Below are 16803 nucleotides of genomic sequence, written 5' to 3'. Positions count from 1 at the left end.
CTGTGGCATTCACCTCAGCACAACCCAAGGATGCAGTGACTTCAAGCACTCCTGGGTGGGTGAGGGAAGGAGAGACCTCAGAAGAACCAAGAGATGCTACGAAAAAGGTTCATAAAAGGTAACGCGGCTACACACTTGTCACAGACATAATGATAAAACTGGTCATAGTCAATTTGTCAGGAATATCTGACACATCTGTAATTAAACCATCTGTCTGGAAACTTCTTAAATTACCCGGTTATTATACGGAAAATAATTTGCTCTGACAGAAGTGTCTCCATTTCCTCAGTATGCTTTGGAAAACACCTGAGTAACAAACATCCAGACAGATGTTTCTTTTTTTATTGATATGATAATGAATCGTATTGTCTTCAAACATATCAATGCATTTGGGAAATTAGAGTGTGAGAACTGAGGACTTCTAAATACTGTCCCTGTTTCTGTGTGTTCTCCAGAGAGTTTTGTCTCTGTAGAAACATGTGCACAGATGTGAGAACACCTACTGTCTGCTCAGGTGGTTGTCAAAGTTCCAAAGGATGTTGAAATGCAAGATATGTTTTAGGATGAGACAAAGATATTCCTGAGTTTTCTTCAACCTGCATGTTAATACTAGGACTGTCAAAATTACCACATTGACAGCATTCATTAATTTTCCAAATTAATGTGGTTCAATTTTTTAACACATTCAAATGACGGCAGAATCCCAGGCAGTGTACAGTATATCCAATAATGTGTCAGTCCATCCGCTGATCGTTGGTCTAATACACACTGTGTGAGAGAGTTTTGGTTTCACCGAATCACCTGGATCTTAGAATATCTCACCTCCCAGCATGTGTTTTTGGGGGCTTCAATTGAAGTCTGAGTCTGAGAGAAACCCAGGTCCATCCTGTAGAGAGTCACTGACAGAAGAACTGCAGCTGTGGACTGATGATCTGCTGCTCCGATCGAATTTAAAAGACTGGTCAAATGTATAGATTGATCAGAGTAGAATCAGCTGAGGCTGAGAGTGAACAGCAAGGGGAGGCGGTGGGAGGGGGTTGGGATGAGCCAGTGAGTAACACCTAACACCATTAATCATTGAGACAATAATCTGGTTCTCAACTGTCAACGCTGCTGTGTGGAAGTCTGCGTGGAGAAAACAGGAGATTCCAATCACCTGATAAAAAAAAAAGATAAGGAGCAGCCGGGAAAAGTCTCTGGTGACAAATATCCTTGAAACGTCGCTCTCAGATTATTTATACATTCCTATTTTGCTTTTACGGTTCAGTGATCAGATTCCTCTCTGTTTTTCTAAGAGAGTCTAATGTCTGGATGGTTGGATGGACAAGAACTGAAGAAAGGATGAAAATATCATGTTTTGTTTTTTTTTTGCCTGGAGAGAGGGGAAGGAGTAGAGGTAACAGGAGAGGAACAAAGTGGGCTTTATAGATTTCACTGAACCCAGCTCAGATATGACCCTGTGAGTGGTTCGACATCTGGTCTGTTCCAAGGACATAAAAACCAAATATCCCAGAGAAAAAATTCTGCAGTGTGACCATCTGGTGAACCTACCACGTGAACACCTGCTGTAGTGTGAGGACAGTCAGCACCAGTGGAAGAAAATACGTTTCTTCTTGGTCTCTGAGAAAATATTCCTTCTCCAGACGACCTGGTTTTGTATTAACACAAAATCAAGGAATTGGTTTCCACCTCTTGGTCTTCTTCAGCTCAGGGTGAAATTGTCTTATTGGCTGAGACAATATTTGCCTTTCCAAAACTGAAAGACCAATGTTAGCAGGTCAGGGTCAGTGTTTTGCTCCAGTTTTTTTTATCTTGTGACTAATCCAAATGATAGAATTATTCATTTGTAAACATGTCCATAAAAATGTCCAACAGCCTCAGTGAAAGTGTTTTTTCATAGAGTTGGTGACTTTTAGTCATTACTGGACGCTGTCTTGAAGAACGTGTGGGGAGTTTCTTTCTAAACTTCGGTCCAGTCGTTGTCCTGAACATTCTTGAACAATTCATTTGACTGTTCTGCTCTGACACAACCTGGCCTGAGGTTGAAGCACCCACAGACACATGCTGGCTCTGGTGGACATTGAAACTCTTTCCTGTAGTGCAGGCATGGCCAACCCGTGCCTTTGTCCCATCTCATGTGGCTCGTTCGTATATGTTGAATTATGTGGTTGTGTTTTGTGTATTATTTTACGCTGTGTGAATCTCACGTGCATGGGCGTTGATGCAAATGACTTGAAGGGAAAAACCACTGAGTAGTGTAGGCTTACCAAGTTCACTCTCAAAATGGCAGAGAAAAATGCACAGCAAAGTGAAGATATGAATATGAACACTGGAGGGTTTTTTTAAGGTGTACGAGCAGTTCATTTGTGTCCATGTATATCATGTGGCTCCTTGCAGTAATACAGTAAAATCTTAGCCTCTGAATAGTTGACCACCCCTGCTGTAGTGTGTGCACTGTAAATAACACTTGTATGGACCTTGTTGTAGAGCCAGAGTAAGTGGATGGATTATTACTATGAATTATTAAATACACACTGTTGTCAATCTGTGCACGTGTTTAAATATTGTCGTCTGCTCAGTTTCACAAATGAATCAACATGGTTAATGTGTTTGTCTTGAAAGTCGTTGTTCAGTGGAGACTAGCAGTCACTTGGTTAAGAGCTAGTTAATTACCCCCTGCATATAAACCATCAGTCTTCTCAATCTGTGAATGAAAAGATTGAAATGATTGACCTTTTTAAGAACACATGTTCTGTCCACAGCTCCCTCCATAGGTTTTCCATTTCTTTCTGAACCTCTCTCTGTTGAAGCTGTAGTTTTTTTTCTGTAGCTCCTTCAGTTGTAAATCGTTTCTCCTCCTCCTGCTGGTTGGTAGACCTTTTATAGGACGGTCCATGAAAGAGATTTTTTTTCTTCGTGCTGGGATGAGACAGGAAGAGTGACAGCTAATTTCATCATAACTTCAGCTCCATTAGAACAGCTGACAGACCGTGCAGAGGCTATTACCACAGACTGGATAGTGACGTGCAGTACTTTCACTGATGCAGTAATACCTGGTCAACTCCTGTCATTGGAGTAAAATTGGTCTGACTGGTGATGGTCTAATCTCTGCTCACGTTCCAGATTATCGTGGGATTATTGTGGGTTACTCTACAGAAAGTTCCAGTTTGGAAGAGTTTACATTAGAGACTTGAAAACTGGCATCGCTGTAACTGCTCTGCTGCCACCAGCCTGTGGAAATCTTTACTACGTCTTTTTACACTTTGTCAGTTACTAATAATAATAATAATAAGTTAATAATAAAACCTTCACAAAAATATGTCACTTGTCTACTGCCAACATCGCTTATTCTCCCACACTCATAAAACCCTCATCTCGTGATAATCACGCTAATACTAGCTAAAATCTAACTGGCTATCAGAAAATGATAACATATATGTCCACATATATAAAAATGACAGGTGAAAAAAGAGGAATTCTTGTGCAGCTCTTTTGTTGTTTGTGGAAAACTTGAATATATATACAAATGAAAATCTCAATAGTGGCAGACAAGGAGCCTGTACAACAGCAAAGACTTCCAGTTGACTTCTTCACTGTGTTGTCATACATATTACATCCCACATGTCATGTACACTGTACATTCTGACAGTCACCCATCTTCTCAGTGTCTCTTCTTATTCCACCAAAGTGTGGAGGTTGACAGACTCCTGGGAGTGGCGTGTGGAGGCTTTGACAGGAAAGGGGCCCAGAACATAGGGCTCAGGGACCAGAAGTAAGAATGTAGGTAGAGGTTGGATTCAGAGGCTTTTTTTAGTGGATTGCAGTTGACAAGACATCAGGTTCCTGGTGGTGGTGGTGGGGCAGGGGGCAGTGAGAAGCCAAGGTTGGCTGGAGAGTACAGTGGAAGATAGAAGTACAACCTGCATTAAATGATTGTTGTACAGTACAATGACGAAAGGCTTTGTTCTACTAGAATACAAAACTAAAAGTTTCTGTGATCAGGACACTGATGTCGGCGGGTCCTACAAACACACGTAACTTAAAGATATTCATTGAAGGACAGAGATTCATCCTTGACTTTCTATAAACCACTTTCCCACCGTGTGGCCCTTCTTACCAAATGCTTTGGTTAAATTGGTAACAAAAATTGCATCAGTAAAAATGTCACGGACATCCTAAGGTTTCAGTGCTTAGCCCCAAAAACAATGCAGCCATAAATAAACTGCTGTTTTATACCAAAAGGTCTTCACTTCTTATCTCTCCTCCATCTATTGCATATTTTATCTTTTCTCCTTCAGCTTCTCCTCCCCCCTAAAAAGCACAGCAACTGAATTATAGTCTGGGAATACTCCTGCCCTTTCTCAGAAACTATATGTGGTGTTCAGTGTTTTAGCCATAAATTCACCTCCACAAAGAGAAGGGAAGGTGAAAAATGTGGAATGTGGAAGTTTCTTTTTAAACTAGAGAAGGGAAGGTGAAAAATGTGGAATAAAGTTTAAAAAGAAATGGGAGAATTAAATGCAAACTGTCTCTGCCTCTAACAAGAACACACTGATGTACAGCATGTCAGAGCAGCTATGTGAGGTGCGATTTTAGACTCAGAAACTGATGAAGAAAATCTTGGCAGAAATACAAGAGCGGGGTGAGAGGCTGGAAGAAAAGTGTTGGTAGTTTTAAGGAAAAAGAAATTGCCCTGGCAGCTTATTAGTTCAATCAATCTGATCTGTATGGGAGAGGAGCGAGTGGTTGACAAGCTGCACGTCGTTGAGTGTAACTGATGATGCTGCGTCCTCATTCTCATCCTCCCGTCTCTCTGACGCTCAGGTGCTCAGACGGCGGTAGCTGCCAGATGTGACTGTGACTGAAAGTGTTCATAAATAAATCCAACCATTTTTTATCGCCTCATATAAAAGCACCGTTTACAAGAGTGAATGTAGATTTGGTTGCTAGTAACAACTGCAGGGGAAGATAATTAATGCAGAGACTCGGTCTCAAAATGTTGTGTAATTTTACAAGCTCAGATTCATTTTACATTTATCAGTCATACATCATTGTGTGCTACTGTAGGTTACAGAGAGCAAAAACACAAGCTGATGGAGGTTTGTCAGATCTCTAATGATAATCTGAAGAAAAAAGAACGGCAAGAAAGTTCAGTAGTTCACCTGTCAGTTTTTGAAACATTTATTTATGTTGTTTGTGTACAGGGTAACAAATCATTTATGATCCTGCTGTGGAAGCACTCAGAGGTACTGGTACCAGGGGTGTGTATTGGACAGTGTCTGCAAGATGATATGTATCACAATACAGGGGCAACAATATGATAAAGTATATCAGGATATACTGAAATATCATAGGCACGAGGATATATTGAGCTTTAGCTATTAACAATTTATTTGTATTTTATATGCATGTTTGTTGTTAATTTCAAACCTTGTACATTCCTGTAGAATATTGATGCAGTATCATGACCAGTATCACAGGGTAGATGTGTCTGAAGAGAGGTTTTGTTGTGATTTTACTTTTGACTTTTGTTACAGTCAAATTCTTGTCACTGTTGTTTCAAAGATAGTTTTTCCATTTTCCAGGACAACATCATTACACCTTGTCTTGTATATATGATGTGTCTGTTTTTATAGGTTTCTGTCTTAGTTGGTTAATGGCCTCAGGTCAGGTTTTAATGTGCTCTGATGTCTTTTCCTGTCCTCTCTCTTACATGTACGCTATTATGTTTTTGTTTTGTTGGTAACTATAGGCTGAATTCCTATTACATCACTGGCTGAAGGTGCAATAAATACATGTAGAGAAAGGTAGACACAGGATTTGAACACCACCCATTACTGTATATTATATCGTAAGGGAGCAGTTGACTTTGGGGTATTTTTATATAGTATTTTAAAGCCGTGGGTTAGGAATTGGACTCTGTCCATTGGACTGTGTGTGTGTCTGTGTGCGATGTGTTTGCGTGTGTTTCCCAGAAGTGAACTGGCTATAGCCTGTGGCCACCTGTTTTTCAGTGATAACTGTAAACCAATAAAGGCAGACAGTGACTGGCAGCGAAGTAAAGCAGGAAAACAAACAAGCATTTAGAGTGAAATTATTATTTTGAACTACAGCATATAGTATAGTATATTTACACAGTCTTAAAACACATAGCAGTAAACATGGTGTACTTGGTGTCAGCGGCGTAAAGTGCAGTTCTCACCGAGGCCTTCAGTGGCGTCCTGCCTAAATAAATCCATATACCGATAAACCATCAATATTATATAGAACTGTAGTATAACAAGTCGTTATATCCTAGATAACTCATGTAGCCTTAATATGAATTACGAAAGCAACAAAACCCACCAAGCACAATTCAACCATTGCTGTGATGTAATGTACACAAAAAGCACCAACAATAACATTATATAATTACAATATTATTAAATGCAATTTACTCACCAAAACCTTTAATTAGTTGTACACTAAATCCATCCAGCTCTCTTCCCTTGAGACGAGTTCAATTATTCCACAGATAATCCGTGCGTTCCAGTTCTAACAACATTAGGGCTGGGGACTAATCAAAAATGTTCGATACCAGTACCTGTACTGATACCTTCATTTCGATACCAGTTTCTGAAAGATATTTTTTCCATACCAATTTTATAATACTAATTCTAGCAAGTTTTATTTTTCAGGTATTTTTGGTATTTTTCGACAAATAATTTCCACGGCAAAAGAACAGGTGCAAACGTGTCTAATGCTCATTGCTACATACAGAGGACTTTCTCACTAAGAAGTTTTTTCAGCTGTATAATGTACCCTCTGAGGGTCAAGTGAAGTCTATGTTATTGGTTTAGCCCAGATTTACAAATCACATTTGTCTCGTTGGACTTCACAATTTCAAATGAAGATTAAAGTCAGACATATATGCATATATATAAATATCCTCCTAAAAAACCCCTTTAACATTGGGGAAATGGAGGCGTCTACAGTCAGAGTGTGTATGATGTTTGCACAGAGATACCTGGTTGCCAAAAATATACAAATCGTCGTCTCGCGTAGTCAGTTGATCAAGACATCGGCAAGGGCTGATAGTTCACAAAGCAGCCACTGCAGCTGTGTGTCTGTGTGTGCGTGTGTGCGCTCCACTCAAAACACACACTGATGAAGATACTCTGGTCCATGTTTCTGAGTGACAGCAGCTCACAGTAATGATTACCTCGTCTTGATCAGAGGGCTGATTATATAACAGTCACTGACGTATGTGTCGGTCTTCAGCTCGCTTCTTAACTACAGTTCCCAACACAGATAAACGTGAACCTCGTCTGTGGGCGTGACCACAGAAGCACACTGCTTAGTGTGTATCTACACAGGCTTAAAGGTTTAAAAAAGTAAATTACTGATATGAGTACTGTGGAAAAAGCAATGATCTATAATAGACAAAAAATCCATGCACTGATGTCTTGGAGCACTTTCATTGATTTTTACTCAGATAGCAGTATTGATAGGATAGTATTGGAAACTTCCTGTTATCAGAACACACAGAGAGAAGGCTGTGAGATTTTGAATGGGACCTGGTTTTGGACCAGTTTTTCTCTGTGGTTATAAAAGAGTGAAACATGTCTGTGATGTAGAAGTTCTGTTCAGAAGTATGAGCTGTTCAGACTGGGGGATGTGTACATTTTACTGCTGTAGGCGGCGGTAACTTTAGGGTAATAACCAGCATAGCTGACACCATTTCGAACTCCAGGGAAGTCATCAAACCACCTTGGTTGACAGGAAGTCGGCAGAATGAGCAACAACTGAACATGGTGTACCTGAGGGTGAGTTTAAACCATAGACAAATGCCATCAGTCATCTGGTTAATGGAGTATAATTGAAAGATGGACTATAGTCATCAGGTTGACAGTATAAAACACTCTCTTGTGCTTTGCTGTGTATTTTACCCTCAGTGGGATCGTAGTTTATAAAACAGACACCAGGTTCCTTTGTACAAACTCTAAGACTCAAATCTGACTTTTTTCTCATATGTGATCAATAGCTAACATTTCTGTCAGAATACTTTGCAGGCAAAGCTACATTACAATACTGCATTCATTCATCTCCTGTCACTTAACTGCGCCAGTCTGTCACACTCATGAATAATCAGATAGATGTAAATAGGTTTAACTCATAACATCATCATACAGTGAATATAAGAGTTACTTGAAGCCACTTCACTTCTCACAGTTTCCTGACCTTTCCTGACATTTACTGTAAACACGTCAGTTAAACACATCAGTCTTTGTGTGAACTCTATTGTGTAGAAAGAAAAAATCCCACACATTAAACAGCCGAACAAAGCAGTGATGAATTTAGAGCTGTCTTTTTTTTCTTTACTGTAAACTTTGGTGACTCACATATGCATCTGCCCACATGTTCTCTGTAGAAGTACTGTGGTATTTTATCACATCTGTTAACCAGCATCAAGAAGTGGCAGCAGTGATGATGTTTTGCTCATTTCTGACAGGCAAAAGATGGAGGAGTGTTGGATGTTCAACAGATGGTTTATCCATGGTTCTGGAGGAGGACTTCCTGTGTGAATATCCTACAGTCAGTGTCTTGTTTTAGATGAACCTTGATCATTTTTTTTATCCATAGACATGTTTCTTGCTGTAGAACTTAGCATTGCTGTAGAACTCAGTGAACTTGGACCTCAAGTTTAATTTCTACATTCTTTAATTCTCTTGAAAAATCCTACACCTGTATTTTGTGACTTTGTTCTTCACACTTTGTTCACACTTTGTTCCTGATGCTGAAAACGTACTGGACCAATCCTTTTCTCTTTCCTCTCATTGACAGTCATAATATACATGTATTATTTAATTGTCTAAAAATGTTATTTCTGGAAATTTAGAAACCTAAACAGTTTAAAGTTCCAGGTTCCAGTCTCTAAGGAGAAAACATCTCCATATCATCAGAGAAAGTCTGGTTTGAGCCAAGCTATGATGCAAATATGTTTGTCCAACAGAGCAGAAGACGACCTTGGCTTTGTCAGACTTTTACACTCTTTTACAAAGACAGCTCAGGTCCTGGCAACAGGAAATTTTAAATTGTTAATACATCTGCAGCTTACCTGCCTGATCCCACTGATGCCTGTGGCCCCGACTATAAATATTCCTGCTTCAGACAGAAATACTTTTCACAACCCTGTAAGACATCCTGACGTAGACAGGAAAAGTAAAACAAGAATAAATGTTTGCTATAACCTTTATCGACGAGCCAAAGTTTGGAGGAGAATTATTGTCTGTGTAGAAAACATGTCAATAGTTTATTTGTTTCATTATTTGATTGGTTAAAAGTGAGGCCTTCATTGGTTCAAAGGTTTTGGTTCTCAGGTTGTGGGATCAAATCACATGGAACAATATTAATCTTTTGTAAAACATCATAATGGCTGTTCCGTGTTGTCACTGGTTGCTTGGTTATGGTTGATGAGTTAATTGGTTAGTTAGTTAGTTAGTTGGTGATTTTAGGCTGATCTTGTAAAAGATGTTTGTTGGTTGAGAATGTTGTATTTTGGTTATGTTGACTGTTGTGCAGTTGTTTAATAACTGTTGGTTTAATAATTTGTTGAATGGTCGATTGGTTGACTGTCAGTTGGTGGGTAGAGTGTCAAGTATGTTGGATGTTTTGATAGTTCAGGGCTGGTTGTTAAAGTGCACTAAAACAGTTATGTCACGTAGACCTGGTGTAAAGACTCAGCCACATCATTGTGAATCATTGATCTGGCAACCTCGGATTAACATATATTCAATTGACTGCAATGTGAAAACAAATAATTGTAACCATCAAGGCCAGTGACTGCTCTCTTTGTGTCTGATTCTGCTGGAGATGTTTAATATGCAGGAGTGGCCTGGACCAACAGTGGCTACTGATTTAGAAACTCCTCAAAGAGAATCTCATTAACAAACCAGTTTTGTTTATGGGGTCCAATAAATGTTAATATGAACCAGTGGTTTCATCTTGTCTCTTTCTAGATGATGTCATCCTCATACTGTAGGTTTACTTTTAAACTTAGTTTAACCTCCGGTGTAGCATTGTCTACCACCATCATACATTGTTGTGTGTCCTGGTTTCAGTTCTGAGGCAATGAGGTTGCAAAGCCATAAATATGTAGTCATGTAAATTTGAGCATAGCCGTGGATCAATGACGTTCTCTGCCTCATTAGTGCTTCTCTGCATCCACTCTCATCCACCTCTACTACTTCACATACTGTCTATTGATCGGGTGCAGCACACATGGGCCTAACTCTGTGTGTATGTGTGCACATAAAGAATCGATGGATCCCATCATGTCACTTGTGTCACGTTCCTTCACTGCTGTTAGTGCTGCTGCTAATTTTACCTCAGCTTCAGACCATGTCCACATCATTAAATATTCATTGTTTCTCTTTCTGCACAAATGAAATCCGCTGCTTTAACCTCAGAGCCACAGGTGTCAAAGACCATTTAAACAAAATTTTTCAAACAGACTTAGTCTTTATTTCTAACCTAAGTCCACAAGAGACATATACTGTATTTGACATCCTGGGGCAGTCATTAGACTGCTGCTGTAGAAGTGACATCACTTGCAAAATGGCTGTGCACTAATAGGGCAATGAATCAGATCAAGATCCCTGGAAATTACAGCTAAGCTAAGCCAAGACAAGAAAATCCACCCTCTGGTATCACTGGCTCTAAAATGGCTGGATACCAGAACTTTTTCTGGACTATTGTTGAGGTGTAGTTGGTACTGTTAGTCAGGAAAAGTAAAGATGTCACTCATACATTTGAGCTGTCTTCCTGTTTTAATAACATTCCAACAATATTTGATCTAACTTTGAATTAATCTTGTCAGTCAAAGACTAGATGACTGTTCAGTTTGGTTCAATTCAAACTCAGTGTAGTTATTAAAACATATATTCCTGTTCCGCCAAAACAATGGCAGACGTGAATATATTTTCATGATGTTTCAATCTGCAAGGAGTAAAAATATCTTGAAACGTCCATGACTAAGTGTGTCACCTCCTCCCCATCCTCCTCCTTTTCTTCCCATTTTTTTCTCCTCCTCCCCCTGCGCACTCCTTAGTCTCCTTAGACTCCTTTCTTCGTCACCTTATCATCACCTCTTCTTCACCCTGTCAAACCTTCGTGTCGCTACAGTTACCTCTTATTAAGAACAAATGTAGGTCTTGTGTTCTCCCATTGTCGCTCAATTAGACCAGTCTATCATTGTCTGAACCTAATTAAATCAACCATCATGGCTTTATAGAAAAAGCAATTATTCATAATAAAAGTCATTTCTTTTATTGAAAGAATAATCACATTCAAAGATGTTCTGTTGATCTGTATATTCCATCCCTTCTGTCTTCAAACCTTGACATGAATGATTTTCATAAAGACTCTAATGGTTTAAAGAAACAACAGTAGAACAATTGAATTAATTACATTCATTAATAGTTAGACTTCTGCTGGATAAAAAATGATTCTCTTCTAATTCAGGCTGTTCAGACACCTGATGTTTTTGTCATTTGGACGTGTTTTCCTGGAGAGCTCATTGACTAGGAGAGGACTGACAGTAAAAACTTCTATCATATTATAGATTTAACTTTTAAATGTTAAAGGATAAGTGATGCATCTGTGAATAGTCTATTCTGTATGTTTGTTTCAATTCACGACGTTGTTAGAACCAGCCCAGACCTTGTGGACTAATTAGTGAACTGCCATCATTACCCTGAATTCTAATAAAAATGAATGGGTCTAGACTTTTTCCATCTGATATAAAAACAAACTTTACACAACTCAAAAACAAACACACAATTATTAACTTAGTTCTTGGTCTACTGGAAAAAATTCAGTTCAGTTTGAAACAAATGAAACGTGAAAATAAACACAGGACATAGTTTCAGTGTTTGCCAATCATAGCAGTAATGAGAGCGATAATCATCCTTTTCTGGCTGTGTATTTGTCATCCAGTCCAAAATATTTTCAGTAATTAGACCAACTCTTCCTCCTGTCGCTATGACAAAAACTCTATAAATAAAAATGAACAATTAAAAGAGACAGCAGCATGAGAAGAGTCTCTGAGTTTACCCACACCTAACTCTTGCTTTCCTCAACCCCAGGTAAAATAATATACAGTTCAAGTTTTAGCTGTTAGATTAGATGTTAGCATTTGCTACACCATTGTGAAACTCAAGTGTACTTTCATTTCTCCCTGGTTCCTCTTTTTTCTCTCCCTGCACACAGCTGCACACTCTGAGTCTGGATCTGCTGTTAATGTGAAAACTTTTTTCTGCACTGTTAACAAATTGCTACTCAGTGTCTGGTCTATTTTGGTTTTTAATCTTAACTGCGAAACACAGTTTGATGTACTTTGCCTCGTTCATTTTATCTAAAATAATATTGACTATTTATGTAATTCTTCATTCTGAGGCTACGGTTTTTGGGGTCGGATTTCATTTTCATTCCATCTCAAACCTGTAAAGTCTTTACAGACAGGATGTGTTCTGGGAATTTGGGCTTTTCAAATAAAACTGACTTAAGTTAAAAAAAAACAAAAAACAAAACTGTGTTTGGTCTGCAGTCACAGAACTGCAGGCTCTGGAACTTAGTGTTTGCAGCAGCAGCAGGAAAGGACAGGAAGTTCTGAAGATCCAGTTTGACCAGTGGAATAGAAAGTTAACCTACTGTTCCCTGCAGTCCACAGTGTTTACCCTCCATTAAACAGAGTCGATCACTGCTGTGAGGGTCCGGGCTGCAGCTGGAGACTTGTACAGTATACAGTATAATATAATTGATCCATTATAGGCTTTGGGGAGATGAAGAGTCCAGTGACACGGTCCATACTGCAGTTAACACGGAGGAGGAGGAGGAAAGAATGGTGTCAGAAGTTAACTCTCAACTCTGTAAGACAGACATTAATAACAAGAGGGGGCGACAGAGTCATGGGAATACTTTTTTTTACTGAAGAAAATGTAAGAAAAACAAAAACATTTTCCTGCTGTGGATGGTTGGCTGGTTAGATAGTGAGCTAACTAGTTTGGTGGTGTCTTAATTTTAGCTTTTGGTTGATTTTGTTTGCTTGGATAATTGGGTGGCTGCATGTGAGATTGGTTGCTTGGTTGTTTTCATGTTTTTTTATGTTTTAATTGTATAAACTAGATAAGTCTCACGTTAATGTTTATCCTTCTGGCTGACTAGCCGTAGTGTAACCCAGTACCATCAGGTCAAAGGGAGGAAGGAGTATCACAGGTGTGTCACTCAGCTGGGTGACGTAGGTTATCTGAGGTGAGACCTAAATTAATATCGGTATGAACGAGATTACTGCTCCTGTCATGTCAGTGTGTAGGTGTGGCAGGATCTATGAACTTGGTGCTATAGTGATGGTCATGATGATGGATATCAGAGCTGAAGGAATCAGAGGACCGGAGCTATCATTAGAAGTTCAGCAGACACTGCTGTGTGTCATCAGCACAGTCATCTGTACTGGCTGTGTGTGTGTGTGTGTGTGTGTGTGTGTGTCACCTACATGTAACTTATGTACTATGTCAATAATTTGCACACAGGGTAATTTGTTCTTTTTTGTGATTTCAAGTCAATGACATGGTTGTATGTGTGGAGCAGACGTTTATCAGGTTTCTCACTGTAACCACTGTAAAACACTGTTGTCACATTCATTAGCTACAATTCACTGTTAGAACCTGGTAAATGACATTTACCACCGAGGGTTACCACAGTCTGGGACTTGGTTTAGGAATTGATTCTTTAAACTTTGATTTTGACAGACTAGTGTTGAATATTATTTTTGTTGTTGTTTCCATAGATTAATGAGACTGCAGTGATTGGATGAACTACTGTCACCTTAAATGAATTAGAGCAGACCTGTTTCTGCTCTTATTGGACCTCTGCTGAATATCACGGGTTTGAATGAAATTGTTTCTTCACCTGTGGTTTCACTGCAGTCAACAACTGCTCTGGGAAATGTGTACTCATATTCAAGTAATGTGTGTATCGATCGGGGAGATGGGAAATCAGCAGAGCAGACACTTCCTGACCTCTCCTCTACAATTTACACTCAAATGAGCGACTGTATATTCTTCCTGTGTGTGTCTCTGTGCGCGTGCGTGTGCGTGTCCACATCCCAGAGCACCATTGATTCTTGGGAGATTCAGGGAAAGATGCTTTTTAAGTCGATGTTTCTCAAACAATGTGTCTGTGAGGCTGCCACTACTATTGACGACGGCAGTAACGATCCAGCTAATTCAAACACACGCTCCTCTTTAACTGCTGGAGATCATCATTAGAGAACAGGGTTCTGTGGTGAGTCCAGTTAATCCTGAACAGTGAATGATTTGTTTTTCTGACGCTGCGATACAGTCCATTAAGAACTGTAAAGATTTTCTCTACACCTGTGTCTCAACTCAACACTTTTTATCCGCTGCAAAGACAAAACGTGAAGATGAATTCTTCGAATTCCAAACGAACCGTAGTTATTATACAGTGCAGTCTTTAAAAATGTGGCTTTGTGTCACATCATTTCTCAAGGACTTTGGAGAGCTGAGGCACAGTCTTCAGAGAGTCTAGAAAAAAATTGAAAAATATTCTTCAACTGAGTGGGTAGAAACAAGTGAAAGGAAAAAAAAATTTATCTCTCTAAATGGCTTCTTTTAGAAATACAAATTATAAAATATTCAGTCAAAAGTCACTGGAGCCACATCACATTTAAAGGTTAAAAATACTTTAACTAAACATGCTGAATTTTCGGTCATGTTTTTTAAATCTAATGTTATCTGTTTTATCTAATTTGATTTCAATTATTGAAAATACATTTCACCACCTGCCTTACTTGGAAAGTCATTGTTCTTCCAATGACAGTTCATCCCTGGTTGAATAAAGTTTAATAAAAATAAATTTAAAAAAATGGTTATTTTCAACAGAAATCAACATAAGTCACTCATAGGTTTGATTTAAACTTTTTTTTTATCTCCTACTGATCATGAAATAAACTGTTTAAACGTGTGGCAGACAATACTTTAATTAACTGAACTCTAACACACTCCAGTGGCTGAACTCAGTTCATAATCTCCCAGCAAACTGACCTAACATGATTAATATATGAGGAGAAGTCAAGAAATTGCTTCCGGGGGTTGGATTGTTTCATCCATGTTTCATGTCCTCTTCCAAAATATTGGTGTCATCTGCAGAGACGAGTCAGAGCTTTGATGTTCCTACTGCAGAGCTGTTAGTTTAGTCAGCCTAAGATCCTCGATGAGAATTCCAAAAAACCAAGATGCAAAGAATGTTGATGATTTCAGCAGATGTGCTTTGGAAATCACCTGCCAACAGATCATGCAGTTCACAAATCAGCAGGAGCTTTAAATGCATTACAAATATCTATTTCCCCATTGTGTACATTTCATCACTACTAAACTAAAGTACGAACTAAAGTCAGCAGTCAGCATCAGTGGTCAGCACTGATTGTTTGTTTATAATCACTCATAAAATCTGCTTGGTACATCTGAAAGTTCCCTCAGGTGTGGACGATTCTCGGAAACTTCATTTATCAGGAGCTGAGCTGCAGTTGGACTTCAGCTCCTCATTTTTCTGATATTTGCATCATTGGTTTTCTTTCTTTTGAGCAGTAAACGGCATGGAAATATCTGAACTGTTACTGATGGTGAAACTGATGAAAGAGTTCCCCTTCATTTCAACAAAAAGATGGCATGTTGATTTGTTTCTCAGTTTTATTCTCTTCCATAAACTTTGAACTTTTCAAAAGAATTACTAAAACTTTGCACAAAATAGAGTTGCTGATTTCAGTTACCCATTTGTCACCTGTTTTAAGTTCGTGGTATAGAGTATGTTTACCTACTACTGAAAAATACATTTTCCCGGTTCTAGAATAATAACTGTCCTCTCCTGTGTGGCCTTATCTTCTCCTGTTTTGTCTTGTCTTGTCTTGTTCTGTCTTGTCTTATCTTGTCCAAATGAATCAAATACTGAAATTAAACTTCGTTTTCCTTGCTGTGCTCCTGCTGCTATGTCTCTGTGTTTCCTAAGAGGGGCCCAATCCCACACTCTGGGAACCACCGCTCTCCCATATTCATTGTGTCCTGGAGGACAGAGACAAAAGCTCCGATTCTTGGTGATTGACAGATTCAAAAGTGACTTAGAGAGACAATCACTCATGTTCTTTCTTACATTTCTTTTAATGATCTAAAGTTGAGGAATTTCTTTGAAACGTTGAACAGAACAGGTTACTCCGATCAGATCAGATGTTGTGAGAACCCACAGGAGGTGCAGCGTTGGTTCTTTAACCTACTGTAGATCCCTTAGTATATTCAACATTGTGTGCTATTTGCTCCAAACTTTACTAAACAAGGAAAACCCCAACTAAGGTCCCCTACGGCCCATCCAAAGGCCCTGACCCAGGGTTTAAAGACAAATTTTTGTGTTTTTTTTCAGTCTATGTCAAATACACTTCTGTGAAACATATGTTGTCTTTGTTCCTCCCAAACACTACCAAAAAAAACAAAGTATTTGATCAATGTTGACAATTAATTTCAGATAAGTTTCTCTAATAAAGCACAGGGTTCTAGTTAATGAATCATTCTTATCTTGTAACATTTTTAATTATTTTTTTCTCCCATTATTGGGGGAGTGGACTTCAGTTTTCCAATTAAAAGTTTGTAGTAATAAAGACTCAGCATTATGAGCCAAAGAAACTTTGGAGCCAATAATGGGGGAGAAAGAGACACAGTGAAGAGAGAAAGAGGAAATAGAGCAGAGGAAGAAAGAGAA

The 16803-nt window shown here is 38.9% G+C and overlaps 1 protein-coding gene across 2 annotated transcripts in view; it reads left to right on the top strand.

Annotated features, from left to right (window-relative positions):
* Nucleotides 1-16803, top strand: part of lrpap1 (low density lipoprotein receptor-related protein associated protein 1) — a 43091-nt gene continuing 26288 nt past the window's right edge. For both annotated transcript variants that reach the window (XM_025058626.1, XM_008317600.3), the window contains exon 1: nucleotides 1-118. The gene's annotated coding sequence lies outside the window, so the exon portion shown is untranslated. The remainder of the gene's footprint in view (nucleotides 119-16803) is intronic.

Source organism: Cynoglossus semilaevis, chromosome 9, assembly GCF_000523025.1.
Source record: "Cynoglossus semilaevis isolate Cse_v1.0 chromosome 9, Cse_v1.0, whole genome shotgun sequence".
NCBI lineage: Eukaryota > Metazoa > Chordata > Actinopteri > Pleuronectiformes > Cynoglossidae > Cynoglossus > Cynoglossus semilaevis.
Note: the sequence above shows the minus strand (reverse complement) of the source record. Positions and strands in the feature narration are given on the sequence as shown.